Source organism: Heterocephalus glaber, unplaced genomic scaffold, assembly GCF_053883595.1.
Source record: "Heterocephalus glaber isolate CG9 unplaced genomic scaffold, H.glaber_assembly_v1.0 deba00001509, whole genome shotgun sequence".
NCBI classification, from domain to species: domain Eukaryota; kingdom Metazoa; phylum Chordata; class Mammalia; order Rodentia; family Bathyergidae; genus Heterocephalus; species Heterocephalus glaber.
The window spans coordinates 51,257,101-51,273,222 of record NW_028258325.1 but is presented as its reverse complement, the minus strand read 5'-3'; the positions used below and the strand labels follow the sequence as shown (position 1 = coordinate 51,273,222).

Sequence of the window (16,122 nt, the reverse complement as noted above, 5' to 3'; positions counted from 1 at the left end):
ATAGAGAATACACAAATAAATAAGAAAAAGTATCTTTAGATGTGAGTAGTCTACAAAAAACTTAAACAGGACCATATATAAAAGTTGCATTGTTTGAGGTTTAAAGAAGACATCTACACTGAGAATTCAAGCTCAGATTTTAATGAAACCTGACACTGGAGCAAAGAGCAAGAGTAAAGAGCAGTCTAGCTGTAGCAATATGATTATGTTCAAAGAATAGCACAGTAGCTGGGCATGGTGGAACATCTGCATAATTCCAGCACTCAGGAGGTGTAGGCAGGAGGACTGTCACAAGTTCAAGGCCTGCCTGGGCTACATATTGACTTCAGGGTGTGGCTGACCTACAGAGTAAGACTGGGAACCCTGCGGATAGATAGATAGGTAGATAGATGGATAGACAGATAGATAGATAGGTAGATAGATAGATAGATAGATAGCACAATGGCCAATATAGGCACAGTGATCAAGGGGAATAGTCTGAAATGACTTCAGAGAGTAAACAATAGCCAAAACATAAACTTAATAAACCAGAGTCAAGAGTTTAGCGTTTAAAATATCTGTCTAAGATACTTAATAAAAGTCTTGGGAAGAAAGAATAGGGAACAGCAGGGAAAGACAAAAAAAGAAAGGAATAATGATCTCCTATGAATTGGAGATCAAATATTTACAGGAAAGATCAATTTCTGGAATACCTAGAGAATGTCAAATGATTTAAGTGCATATACAATGGAATAAAACATTTACAACAGTGTCTGTAACTAAATAAAAGAATCTTAGCATATGTAAGAAATAACAGTGTGCTTTAAGCAGAACTAGACAATAAGCTCTTAGGGACCCAGAAAGATTAGATTTTGATTTCAGAATAAACATTTCATGGAGGGTGGTGGAAAAATGAAAAATATCAGGTTAAATAAACTTTTAAATTGGAGGAAATAAAAGTTTGATGTATTCCATTAAAACTAAGGTAATTTATGTGTCTACAGCGAATATTCATTTAAATTCTCCTTTTCTATTCTATAAAAAAAGCCAAAGGGACTGATCAAAACTGGAAAGCTCATATCTACTCTCTACATGGACAAGGACTATTAGGACAGAGATCATATCTTTTGTTCTAAAAATATCTTGTATATGCTATACCTAAGATATTGTGTGACTTCTGTAAATACACTTGTCTTCTGAAGCTATTACATAAATACACTTTTTAGAGTCTCACTGTGTAGGTCAGTTGTCCTTGAACTTCCAATCCTCTTACCCCATCACACCCAACAAAAATAAGTCTTTAATAAACATCAGAGTTACCAGTCTAGTATTCCACTAGAATCATATGCTTGGAAAGATTCCTTCAGCTCCCTTGCTGGATAATAATTTCTCTAGAGCATCCCTGCTAAAAATCTGCCAAACTTCATGTGAAGAAGCTATGATGAAAACCCCAATCTGTGCCTGGGGTGCAGCTGCATTTGAACCAACAAGATTTCTCATGTCAAGGAAGGTGACAGGTCTTCACCCTGGCATTCTCCACCCACTGGTTTAGATTCTATACACTGACTACAACAACACATCAAGTTACTCCTTGAAGGTGTATACTTCTCTTCAGATGTCTGAAAATAGTGTTTGCATCCTGGTTGTCTCTTGCCTTCTCTAAACCCTTAAGGAGAAAAGATTTCTCCAAAATAACAATGAAAAATATCACCAACATATTAAAGCATTAACTGGAATTTGAATGCATCCTGCTTTATAGTCCCACTCTCACCTACACCGAAGAACACAGTTTCAAACTCTGTTCTATGCAATTCTAGGAGGTCTCAAAAGAAAATTTTGGTTCTGGGACAGGAAGTGATAGTAAACCCAGTGTATCTTATCCTTTCTTTGTAATCTTCACACAAAGAGAAACTTTCTTTTTTTCTTGAGTGTGTTGTTTTTTTTTTTTTGGTACTGGGGATCGAACTCGGGACCTTGCACTTGCGAGGCAGGTGCCGGAACCACTGAGCTAAATCCCCGGCCCTTCATTTTTTCTTTTAAAATTTGTATAGCTAAGACTTGGGGGATGTGTTTGTTTTTTTTTTGGAAATCTGAAATGCATTAATCATAGATAATATTTAGTATTCAATATAAGTAGTGTGTTATAGCTATATTCATATCTTCCACACAATCACTTCATACTGAGATACTTTCCATAGTCTAAAAGATGCGAGGAAGGGGAGGGAGGGAGTTAAAGAAAAAATTAGAAATATCATGTACATGTACCAACTCCCCATGATGAATGTAATCAATATAAAGTACAAACATGTACCAAATATAAACATAAAATATACAAAGAACCCATTACAAAAATAAGCACTTTGATTCCGCTCCCCTAGTAGGCAAGCATGAAATATAAAAATTGCCATTTTAGTACCTACTAAATTGATCAAAATATTTATCCTCTATTCATGTATAATCTCCCAAACACCAAAGACCATCAGATTATCAAAGTCTCAGAATGTGATTTGCACTGACATAGATGTAATAAAAGGTAAAATAAGTATTAAAGAGGTAAACAATTTTTGATGGTAGTACCAAAATTCTCATATTATCTGTAATACAGTAGATTGACATAAACACTAGAAAGATTTCAGGGGTTCATGCTTTGAGATCAATATTGATTTATAAATAATAAATTTAGCATGGATTCTAAAAACTACAGTTTTTGCTTTTTCTATTCTTCTTAGATGAGTAGCTAATGTAATTCAGTCAACTAACCATTTATTTCCTCCAAACAGATACCGGTTCACATTAGTGTGTTTGGAACCTAAACAAAATACTAGGTTGACAAGCTAAGATACTTCTAAGACAAAAGAAATGCCAACAAGACAATACATGAGCATATATATCACAGTTAGAAGTAATTTAACTTATATAAATCAGGATTTTTCTTACAAGTCATTTACTTTTTTTGTTTTTAGATAATAATTTAGCCTATTATTACCTAATTATGAGCCTTCTAGAGTTAAATATGTATGCGAATATAGGTATGATCCTATTCTAACCTATATAGTATTCAATTCTTTCATAATTTTCTCTGGGGTAAAAAGTGCTCAATTTCCTATACATACCTGCCTAACGTTTTGTTCAAATTACCCTTCTTAGCGGGAAATTTGTCCTAGTGCTCAGGCTGTTTAGTATCACTCTTCTCATAATTTTACAAACTTTCATAATATATGTAAAAGCACCATCAGATTTTACAATATTTCCTTTCTACTTTCTACTAAAATTTACTTAAAAATTTGTTTCTTTTGATTTCCATAGTCTAATTACAAACAACATTGCTTTCCTCTTTAAATGACAATTTTAAATTTTTAATTATTTTATTATATTTCAACTCCTTAATATGCTACTTTGGTTGATCCATTTCTATTTTATGTTACAGGTCTACAAAATACAGGTCTACAAAATACAGGTCTACAAAATACAGGACTACTCAGTGGGTTATAAAAATGTGAAGAGATGACTAAGAAAGTTTAATTTCAATTTATTTTCAAGCAACTATTTGAAATATGTCATTGCCATGTTTAGATTGATGGCCGTGAGTCCATTTTTTCATCTCAAAATTGCTGCTACTGTTACTATGATTCACTAGATTGTTCAGTGTATTCACTGAGCTACAGTAAGAAAAAAACTGTTTAGCTAATTGGAAAGTGCCATGTTAAAAAAATTATATTAGAATAGTTCTAACAGCAAATGACTGATTGATACTTGGATGTCTATGTAGAAGGGAGAGAAAAACTGTTGCTTTCATTTCCTATCTTGTAAATAAATATCTTGTTTCTTTATACATACTGGAAAGACTCTACATTCCCCATGCACCTTCATTTTGACCTTATAAAAGATTGTATCTTTTCTGATTTGTCCTTAGGGTGTATGTAGCTGAGTAGTAATCTCTAACACTATTCCAATTCAAGTACCTAAAGTTGCTACTGGGTAGAAATTACAACACAGAAGTCCTAAAACAGAGAGAAACTATGTTTCCGTTGTGGGTCTTACAAGACAATCACTCATTAGTGATAAATTCTCCTCCTGTGTATGATGAAGCAACATTCACTGTTGATACAGATTTTTTTCAACTCAATATATTCCTTTAGACTAAACTATTTCATTAATAATTGGTCTGCCCTGAGTGAGCAGTTTACCCCAAGACTAAGTTCTTCACTCTTTCTTCACAACATAGTTTGACATATTAAAATAAATAAAATAAGCTTTTATCAGAAGACTGAGGCAGCAAATCACAAATGCTTCACAGAACATACTGAGAAAAGTATAAGAGGCAAGCATTTGGTTGAGAATAAAGCAGAAGGGAAATTTAGTTTGTCATGGTAGAAAGCAAAGTAACCAAATTTTAAAGACTATTTTTCAATTGGCTTCCATATTTGACATTTTATCTACCCTATACAGGGGAAAATTGTCACATATTGCAATGGTTGATGAAGTTGTGATGCTGTAATCTAAATATTTCAAACACTTGTGAAAATAAATAAGCAAAATTTCTGTTAATGAAATAATTATGTAGAAATTTAGCTTTTTAACAGAAAGCTGATTTATTTTCATTCAAATTAAACAAAATGCATGTTATATATGCTACCTATCAGAGAAATGACAACTAATTATAAATTTTACTTTTCTACATATAAATACCTACATCTTTGGAAACATAATCCAAATAAACTTAAGTTCATAGTTATAAGAATAAAAATTTGGAATGTATTATTTGTATAATACTGATTTTCCTCTTCTTCCCTCTTCAGGAATATTAATTTTTAAATGGTATATAAGCTGTGCTTTCAGAATGCTATAAAGCAAATATGTTTACTACAAGTTTTGTTTTGTTTTGTTTTTTGCAGTACTAGGGATCGAAATCAGGACCTTGCACTTCCAAGGCAGGTGGTGGCACCACTAACCTAAATCTGAGGCCCAACTACAAATTTTTATGACTGTTGTAATGGGGAACTCTTCTTTCCTTACACTATCAATTATACTTGAAGTGCAGGCAAAACAAGCAAATAGAATACGTGTGTGGACAAAACTCTGCCTTATTAGTGAGGTATGTCTCCCTATTCTAAGTTACTCATAACTGGCATCTGAAGATAGTTTAAAAAGAATAAGAATACTTTTTCTATATTTTTGTGGTACTAAAAGATTTTTATCACTATTTCTCAACAAAGACACAAAAGGAATTCCTAAACATTAGTAACACAGCAGCTACATTAACAGGATCAAATATCAGAAAGATCGATTACATTATGTTGGTGGTATAGACACAGTGTGATTATTATTGGACACCTAGTTCTACAAATCAACATGGTGTTTTTATACCTGTCTGCAGAGGCACACCATAAGCCTGCCAACAACAACCTGTAACCTATAATCGATCTGGGCTGCCACAGCTATTCCAAACACCCAGTTATTATGACCAATCCAAAAGGCCTCCTCAGAAGCCATTGTGCCATGTTTCTTGGAGGCAGAGCATGTGAACAGTCTGCTGCCTTAAATTGTATGTCTTATTTGTCTTCATTATTAAATCATAAGTTTGCATGGTTTTACCATCTTCACTATCAAAATGAGAGAAAAAGATGAAGAATAAAAATCACTGCTAAATAGTTACCATCGTTGTTCATTTGCATAGAGAGCTACAGTAAAGAATTGTCCTGATCTAAGTCAGGTAATGTTTATGATCACTACTTTTGTGGTATTTCTAACAGCTTGGAAAGAATCAGTAATGTATGAAAACAGACTGTGTGTTCTTTTTATAAGCATGGAGGTTATTTTTTCTTCATGTACATGATCTAATCAGCTGGATCTTTTTTCCTCATGTCATCTGTTATTCTCTAAGGCAACAACAAAATCAATCAGTTTTAAAGTCATCTGAGTCCAAGTAAAAGAATGAAACATTATAAAATGCCATTTTAATTTTCCTAATTATTTTTATCTTTGGATTTAACCAAAATAATTTTTCTAATCTAGATCACTGAATTTATCTCTTTTCACTTCACGTAAGACTTAATGACATCAAAGCGAAGGCATGTCTGTCATTCAAATTTATAAGGAATAGTGAAGAAATTTTTATTCGGTTTACAGTCTAGTTAAAACTCAAAGACTTGATATCTGAATAGCTTTCAACAGCCTTTAGCATATTTTTGAATGCTGATCTAAGCCTAAAACATTCCTTTGTAACTCATTAAAGACTTAGTTACAGTCCAGTGGGTGACTCCTGAGTATAGGATGTATGTGTTTACAAACATGTAGATTCATAATTAGGAAAACTGTCACATTTGGGGATTAAGAATACACAAATGCAGTCTTTGAAACACTGAAAGTAAGTGACCCCAAGATGGTGTTTTATTTTGAAGTTTTCTTACTATCCAGGTAATTTCTTTGTTAGATCTAATTTCTAAAGGCATGTTTTAATGACCTCATCCCCTCCGGATTAAATGCATGAGGTTTTTTGTTAGGATCTTTGTATGCATTATTTTATTTAATCCTCCTGCCATAAGAAATTTAGCCTAATTATCCCCTTCATTTAGGTAGTGAACGTAATATATTTTGAGCATAATGAAACTGGAATGAGATATTAAGGCTACACATTCTTCTATTTCATCTAATAAGAATTTACAGATTAGGGTTTAGATGACAGAAACTTTAACTTGTGGGCTTCACACAAGCAATGGATTCTAAGTAAGTTAAAATCATCCTCCATGGTTTCTTTAAAGTGAGGGAGTAATTCAGGATGAGTATTTATAAATCATTCATTATCTTCAGCTCTCTCCCAATCCTTTCTTCCCAAGTAGTAATATTTTCACATCAGTTTAGTGTAAGTTTGCTAGATCCTTGCAATATAAAACCTTGGCTTCTCTGCTGGTTCTGTCTTTGTTTGATTTTTAGATTTAAAAATGTGAAGTTGAATCCAGAGGATGCTAATACACAACAGGTGAATTTGATGGAGGTATAGAATTGGATAAAATTCTTGAGATGAACTAAAAGAGGCAATTTAGTAGTTGTCAGGACATAGTAGAAAAAGACAGTCTATAAATAAAATTGAAAACTAATATATAGCTTGAAAATTTTATAATTAAATTTATAGCTAAAATATAAATAAGAGAATTTACAAGATGTAGAAAGAAAAGAATTTAGATTGTACCAAAAGTAGAAACTTTTTTAGCTACTGTGGTTAACATTTAATACCCTTAATCATTTCCTTAAGGGAAAAGCAATTGGAATCCAATAGTAGAACCAAAAACTTATCTTGCTGTTTCATATCTAATCCATTGATAGAGAGTTGTCCTATCAGAATGAAGGTTCAATAATTGCCAATTACTAGTTATCATCATTATGATAAAAGCCTGAATTAATTAACTACTTTTCAGATTTGATTAGAGAAGTAAACAGGTGGTAAGGTGATAAGGGTAGACAAATGCTGTATGATTTAAACTAAACTAAAATAGGTGTGATTAAATGGGCAAATTTGGGAAAAAAGTTTATCTTTGAAAATGCAGCCTAACTAACTCTAAAATCTAAATACCTTCTAACCATATTTTCCAGTCTTTTTTTTTTTTTGGTACCAGGGATCGAACTCAGGACCTTGCACTTGAGAGGCAGGCACAGCACCACTGAGCTAAATTCCGGCCCATTTTCCAGTCTTTTCTAAAAAAAAAGATATTTCTATAAAGAACATTTGTAATTTAAGAATAAAAAGTCAAATAACTCCATTATAAATAAAGAAAGCACTGAATTTCTCCAAATAAGATATACAAATGGTCAGTCATGAGTACATAAGAAGCTCAACATCATATACATTAGAGAAATGTAGATCTAAACCAACTTGAGCTACACTTCACTTCTGATAGGATAGGTAAAATAAAGAAGACACAATGAGAAGTGCCAGCAAAGATGTGATGATATTAGATGCCACATAATGTTTGGAATGTGTATGTGTTCAGCCTCTTTGGAATACAATCTAGCAGTTTATCAAAATGCAAAATATACAATTTTCATACGAGTTAGGATTTCTGCTGTTAGGTGTATACTTAAGACAAACAAGAACATGTCCACACAAAAACTGCACATAAATTTTCAAAATAACATTATTAATAATAGACAGAGAAATTTAGAGGCAATTCAAAATTTCTATCAACTGGTAAAATATAATGATTTATATTCACATGATGGAGTATTATTCTGCAATAAATAATTATGTACCGATACATGATTAGGACATGGATAACTTTTTTAAACATTATATGAAGGAAAATAAGTGGGTCACAAAAAAATCACATATTACATAGTTCTGTTTATATGAAATGTTCAGAATAGACAAATCTATAAAATAGAACTACTGGTTGCCATGGCAAGAGGAGAAAGGGAAACAAATTGGCTGCTAATAGGTATGAGGTTTCTTTTGGGGAGGTAATGATAATTTTCTAAAGTTGATTGTGTTAATGGCTTTATAATGGTATGTATTTTAAAATCTACTAAACTGTATACTTTAAATGGATGAGCTTTATGAAATGTAAAAACTATCTCTATAAGCTTTGTTAAAACTCTCCATTATGCATATTAATGAGATTACTGCATTAGATCTATCAAGTTGTAGTATTTTAAAGTACATGTCATTTTTCACAAGGAATGTCTACTTCCCTTATCAAGAAAGAACTCAGTTTTCTCAGTCTCTCTTACAGCTGTAAGCATAAGATCAAGTTTTATTTCATGGAAATGAGAGAAATTAACTTCAGTACATACAAGTATATTCACAAAAACCTTCCATCAGAATGTACGGAGGACTACACCATCTTTCATATGAGTTGCCATGACCCTCAAAATGACTTCTGAAGCCTTCAGCCATTAGACTGGGTCTCCGAATAATTCTGAACAGTTACCTGACTCAGTAATACACATATGCTCATTCTCTCTCTGTCTTTCTCTCTCTCCCTCTCTCTCTCTCTCCCTCTCTCTCTCAAAATACTTGCCTATCGTAATATTTAGTGAGCTCGAAATATTTTTTTGTTAAAAATGGAGATCAAGAAAGACAACTCAAAGTGTTTTGCCAAAAATTTTATAATATATAATTTAAATTATACATATAAACAAACACACAAATGATTTAGACCCTACCTTACTATTTATTTTGTCCTAGACATCTGACACTTCTCAAGAGGCACACCTCTCACTTTACAAGTCAAATATCAATTGCAGTGCAGCTTTAGAGATCTCATTCTACAACTGATCAACTTGCCAAATCATTTATTTATTTATTTATTTATTTATTTATTTATTTATTTAGGGTTTCTTTGAGACAAAGTCTCGCTATGTAGTGCTGGCTGGCCTTGAACTCACTATGCAGCCCAAGCTGGCCTCAAACTCACTGCAACCCCCCTGCCTCAGCCTGCTCAGTGCTGGCACCACAGGCTTGCACCACCAGGCCTGGTCATTTTACTGTTAATTATTGCATTTTTATAATATATACTTCATGTTTATGTGGCTAAGTACGTTCCTATTACTCTTTCATTTTTATTAACTTTTCTCTAATTTAATATGAACAGATTTTAGAATAATTTCATTGAGATTCTACATAGAATGCTCATACTGGAATTTTGAATATGATTTATAAACTCCATGAAGGTTAATATTAAAATAATTTTTAAACTTTCCATATTTATTGGTTCATTCAAGAAAATGGTATACTGCTTGTCTTCTTTTATAATTCCCAATAAAGTTAGTTTTCCTCTCATTGGTTCCTTATATTTCTTAGAACACATAAATTTTTTTGTTGTTTTTACTATAATCACGTATGTATATGTGTGATTCATACATGAACTCAAAGCACTCTCATTAATTCTGAGTAAAAATTTGTTTCCTAATTTTTTCTGAATCCATCATCATACCACACAGCAAGTAATATCTCAATATTGCATATTTATTCTAATTTGTTTTGTTCATTAGCACAACAGCCAAAACCTATAGAATCATTTTAGACAAATTACAGTGATAGAAAACAAAGTTAGGGCCGGGGATTTAGCTCAGTAGTTTCATCGCCTGTTGCGCAAGCACAAGGACCCGAGTTCGATCCCCAGTACGAAAAAAAAAAACCAAAAACCAAACAAACAAAAAAATTTTATCATTTACTACTATTCATTTAAGATACCCATTAACTAATAAAAAAGCAGTTCTTTTAATTTCTCAAATTTTATCTATGTGTACAAAAACAATGTCAAAATTTACAAATAAGGATGTTTCTTCAGTGTGTTATATATTAAGGTAAAAGAGCTAGATTCTTCAATATGGTATAAGATATAATGTTAATTTAAAATGAAAGATAAATACCATACTTAATATAAAAAATGTGATTTGTGGATGACTACAATAAATATCTAAAAAATATTATCATTAGGTCATGGATTTAGTAGGTTTTTACTTTCTGATTTAAATTTGTATCAGGAGAATTATTTTGACAATAGTTTACACTAACAGAGACATGTATAAGACAGTATTTTTGTACTTTACCAGTAATCTCCTAGTTTGACTTCTGAATATTTAAATTAACCCAAAATATAAAATGTGTAGATGACAAACACAGAAAGCTTATTTACAAATGCCAATTTTTGTACAAAGGCTGTATTTATTACTTTTGAAATTGCAACTAATACATATTTCTCTTTCAATTTTTAACTACATTAGCTTACTTGACTAAATATTTCATATTTCATTGGTGTTCTCTGATACGAACAAAATTTTCTGAAAACATAAAAAATACTATTTCTGCTACTATGATAAGATACAACGGAAATGGTTTAAGGGAATAAATAAATATTCATAAAATTTACTCTCAATTTACCAATTAAAAATCTGAAAAAAGTAGAACAAACTAACCTCACTTTTCTATATTGCTTTATTTTAAACTCTCAAATTAAAACAGATAATAATACATACTGTTTCATGTTTGCGTGACAAACCAATGACATTGTTTCCTATTGCATGCCAATTTTTTGATTGGCTTTTTAACGAATCATTCACCAATTAGAATGAAAGAATAAAGAAATGTAGTATAGCCAATTATATAAAATTACAAACAAGAAAGCACCAGTCTCATATTGAGAATGAAGGTAAACAATAACAAAGGAAAAAATGATTTTATCAACATACATTCAACTTTTAAAACTTCTATCAACATTAAATGTACAACTATCCCACTGCCTTCAGTCCACCTCAACCCAAGAAATAGGAAAGTTGAGATATATTCCAATCTTTCAAATAGTCATAATAAATAAAACCTGAATATAAGAATATGCTACTCTACCCTCATATTTCTCATAGAGTACACTACAACAAAATTAATATAGATCATATTTACAAGGATAAAAGGCAAACAAAAATCACTTTCCAATTACTAACCTGCATATTGGATGTCTGAAAGTTTATTAAACTAATTCTTACAAGGCACTGCTGTCATCCATCATATCTGTAATTTACACTGTGATATTAGACAGTGCAGAGTTTATAATGTATTTTGAAATTATGTAAAAACTGGCTTATGTGAATGGAGCTGGATGTGTTAGTAGTGACCTCATATATCAGTACCTTGACATAGATTTTTCTGTATGATGTATCTGAGTATAAAAATAGTTACTGTACTGCCGATATTACAAGTTACCTAGGCTAGCAAAGATCATAAACATTTCAAGGATGACTAATTTCTAAAAATAACAAAGTTAAGCAGAGCTTAGAAGTCAACCTGGCTTTTTCACAGCTAATAAAACACGTCTTCATAGGGAGAATTATATGATAAAATGCTCTGCAATAAAATGCTTTCCAGCTTCTTATCTTGTTAGCAATTTAAAAATATGTATTTTTTAAATCACTGACACATTAAATAGTGGGGCAATTATAAATATTAATACCAAAATAGAAACTATACAAAACCCAATAAACACTACATCTATATGCATTTATAAGTGTTTTGTACCTAAAACTATTTAAGCAACTTCTTGATGATAACAAAAGCAGATTTGCCTGTAAAGCCCATAAATGTATATATAAATATCGATGCAATTTTAACAATGACAGAGTTGAAGGAGAAAGTATGCATAAGTTCCTTCTAGAAGAATTGTTTTCATCTTTTTGCTGTGAATGTGCTATAAAAATATTGTTCCCTTTTATTCACAGTGAGTGTCAATGATCGTGTTTTCCACCTTCAAAGGTGTGACTTGGTTTTTAAGTGAAGTGTATCTAAGCTGAGATATAGCTAAAATATCTGAGGATCACAGTCACCTTTCAAACTCCCAAACATCGGGATTTTAGGTAAAGTCACTCCAGGGACAGATCTCCCAGCCCAAGATCCCACAAAGAACCTTGATAAACCATGAGAATGAGCCCCAGGAACTCACATTTGCAGCTGGTTACTGTTCTTCACTATTCTTTTCCCTAGCTCCCAACCACATCACGATGGTAAAAAGAATGCTTTCATTTCAAAGAATAGTGCATTAGTACAGCAAAGAACTGGCCATTGCTTTAGCTCTTTCTCTTCACTTTTGCCAGCTCTCATTGCATTATAAGTATAGGTTTTATGGCTCTGCTGAAAAGGGACACAATTATGGAAAACAAAATACAGAAGTACACAGAGACATAGAATATGAACAGATAAACATAGAACCAAAGACATTTCCTAATGTAAAAAGTTGTATATGTATACAATTATGTATATAATATAAATTGTATAAATATGTATATAATATAAATATGATTATTTTTGTTTTCCTATTCAGTACATCAGCCATATTTTCTAGGGCAATGTGGAGATTATTCAACTAACATGAACACTACAGGAATTAATTCTTTAGGTTAGTTTTCAATTTGATCCATGTAGAGATTATGTAAATATCAACCACTTGACAAATATGTACTACTATACAAAAGTGATTTAAGCATCCCTCCATATTGGTAATGTTTTTGTTTAGATATGAATTATATTGATAACAGCTTTATTTGCATACTAGCATTTACCAATTTCTGGCAAAATTTGAATACCGAAGTTCAAGTAAAATTTGTTTAGTCTTACGTTGAGAAAAAGGATTATACATTTTTCTTACCTAGTGCCCAAAGGTTCATCTCTAATAGAAGGTAAATAAAAGGGGGGGTGATTTATCAAATGCAAAGTATAATAAAAGTTATATGCATATCCTATTCACTGCTTAAAATGAATACAAGAAATTTCATTTTACAGATGTAAACTAGTCACACAAATTTTTGAGGTACTGTATGCAGTTTGAGGAAAGAAATACAGGTCCTTTCATGTCCTTGGCACTAGGGGCAGTTTTCTGGCTCAATGTTCTGCTGATAAGAAATAGGGTTTCAGAACTAGTAGGTGGCACAGCTGGGATTTTATTTCCCGTCTGCCAGACTTCAAAACCCTCTCAGTCTGTCTGAAGAACACAGAAGAGGGAGGCGAGCAGTGTTTCTGTCTCACCTGCACCATAGTAACAGGAGAGGTAAGAGGAGATTTTATGTAGAGAAAAATCAGATTTGGACCTCTAAAGTACTAAGACCAGAGCTCAGGAAGCCAGGTCCTTGATTTTAAATTCCCACTGTGTCACTTAGTAGCTGTGTGACCTAAGTCAAATTACTACCCACTGAGAACCTCAATATTTTTAACTGTAAAAAGATAATGATAATAATAACAACAAATAATAATAATATGCAATTTTTGTGAGGATTAAGTGAAACAATATATCTGAGTACTCTCGCCATAAAATCAGTAGTTATCATCGTTATTTGTTCAGAGTAAAGCATAGATATTTAATTCATTTCTCACAAAAGTTAAATCTCAGTGATCATAAGGCAAATAAAACTCAACATCTTGAGAGTACAAAAGGAGATGCCATTAGAGGATGACCCAAAAGCAAAAGTTCTATAGCTGTGCCACATATTAACTGATATAGAAATTTTGTTCCAGAGCTCAGGTAATGTAGTAATTCTTTGAGTCACAATTGATAGGACTCTAAAACTTCCTATCCTGTTGTATTTCAACACTTGATCAAAGGTGTATTTCTCTACTCATTAAAAGCTGAGTTCTTAATGGTTGTGCATAAAGTTACTTATTCAAAAGTTGAAAGCGGTATCACAAAGTGTAGAGAAAGCTCTCTAGAGAAAATAGAAAACCAACTTTCCTTTCTTCTGGTGTAAAGTTTAAAATTATCATAGAACGTAATAGCAACAAAGTTTATGAATAGAAAACTTCTGTATTATTTACTTTGTGGTGGTTTAAAACTCAAGATAATGTTTAGCAGTCCAAATAAAACAGAAAGGATTACTGTAAGCTTTTAGATCAAAACATTTTATATACTATGTTAATCTTCTATATGTCCAATTATAATATTAGAGTTTTTAAAGTTTTTAAGTACTTCGCAGAGTTACCTGGAGATGTTCTGTCTGTGTTTATGGGTTCAGCGCAGACCAAGCTCCCAAAACAAGAGCCATGGTCTATGGATGAGACAAGTTTGGGGCCCCCTGAAGGCAAATGAGCTGTCAGACTTGGATGGCCAGAAATTTCAGCTCCACTAGGTACTCTTTCTTACAGTGTCTATTTCTGCTCATTTTAACTGACTTTCCTTTAAAAGGGGTAATTTTTAATTGACCATTTGAACATGAACATTTTATGTATAATTTTTTTTCTCAGTATCAACACCAAGTGAAACAATACTCATGGCCTACTACTACTTGTTCTATAATTTATTAAGATAAAAATTAACTGGATGGACACATAGAATGATAAAGGAAATTAACATGTTTTAAAACAACATTTGTCATACATAGAGCTAGATTCTTTTCAAGTATATTATTTCTTTAACCCTCAAAATATTATTATGAGGGATGTCTTGTTTTGCTTTTTTAATAAAAAAATCTAACTTGAATCATCATACAATATCGGGATAGGTAGAAAAGCATTTGTTTAAAGTGATTTTTTTATTGTCTCATATCACACATAGATATTTGTGCCCATGTGTGGGAATCTGCAAGTGTGCATCAGTCATATGAATTAAGAAAACATTGTGAAATTTTTGAAAAATTTATCATTCATAAAAGATGAATAAATAAATGGAATTTTATTTGAATGGTTAAAAATATATTTACCTTATAGTGACTTATTAGAGCTAAATATATTAAATTAGGGAAACTTTAGAGGGGAAATCCAAAAGACAGAGAAATTATTTTTTTCAGTTTTTATAATGACAGCAGAATGAAATTCATGTTGAAACTTAGGAACATAGGCAAATTCGGAATTGCATCACTGGGGAACTACAACGGCTTTCTCTAGTCAATTAAAAACCCAAGTGCACTAAAGAGGCTAAGAATTTATTTCAGCTGCTTGCTGCATTACAATAGTCTGAAACCTCATGAGCAGTGGCAAAGGCAGGTGTGTCTCTGCCTTTGCTATGAACCCCATCAACATCCTCTATCATAACATTTCATCATCCTGCAAAGCCAATGATAATTACCAGAAAACTTTAAATTGTAAATAAAGACACATACAGCCTTAAATTTACCAGTTTTCATAGAAATTAAGTGAATATTATATTAAGTTGTACAAAACACAAGTCATGCTTCCATACTGAATGATTATGTACTTTATTTTATTTTATTTTTATTTATTTTTTTTGGTACCAGGGATTGAACTAGGGACCTTGCGCTTCCAAGGCAGGTGGCCAAACCCCTGAGCTAAATCCCCAGCGATTATGTATTTTATAAAAAGTTGCAAGGGTGAGGGCCAGAATTTAGTGCAGGGGTTCGGCTGCCTGCCTCAGAAGCACAAGGTCCGGAGTTCAATCCCCAGTACGAAAAAAAAGTTACAAGGGTACATAATTTCTAAACTATTGTATTTATGCTATAAAAAATGAAGTCTAAGTGAAGAAAGTGAAACAAGTCTAAATGAACAAACCTATTGTGAGTATGTTAGCATGTTTCTGTAAAAATTTCCTTTGTCTAAAAAATAAAAGCATATGTTTGTAACTTTTTGAGAATTTTTTTAAATGAAATGTATATAGCAGAAACAATTTCCCTCTAATAAGACATTACAGCTTGTGTATTAAAAATTGTGAATAACAA

At 32.0% G+C, this 16,122-nt stretch overlaps 1 protein-coding gene across 30 annotated transcripts in view; it reads right to left on the bottom strand.

Moving 5' to 3' along the window:
• Positions 1–16,122, bottom strand: part of Adgrl3 (adhesion G protein-coupled receptor L3) — an 878,168-nt gene that overhangs the window by 565,969 nt on the left and 296,077 nt on the right. The gene's annotated exons all lie outside the window — the stretch shown is intronic.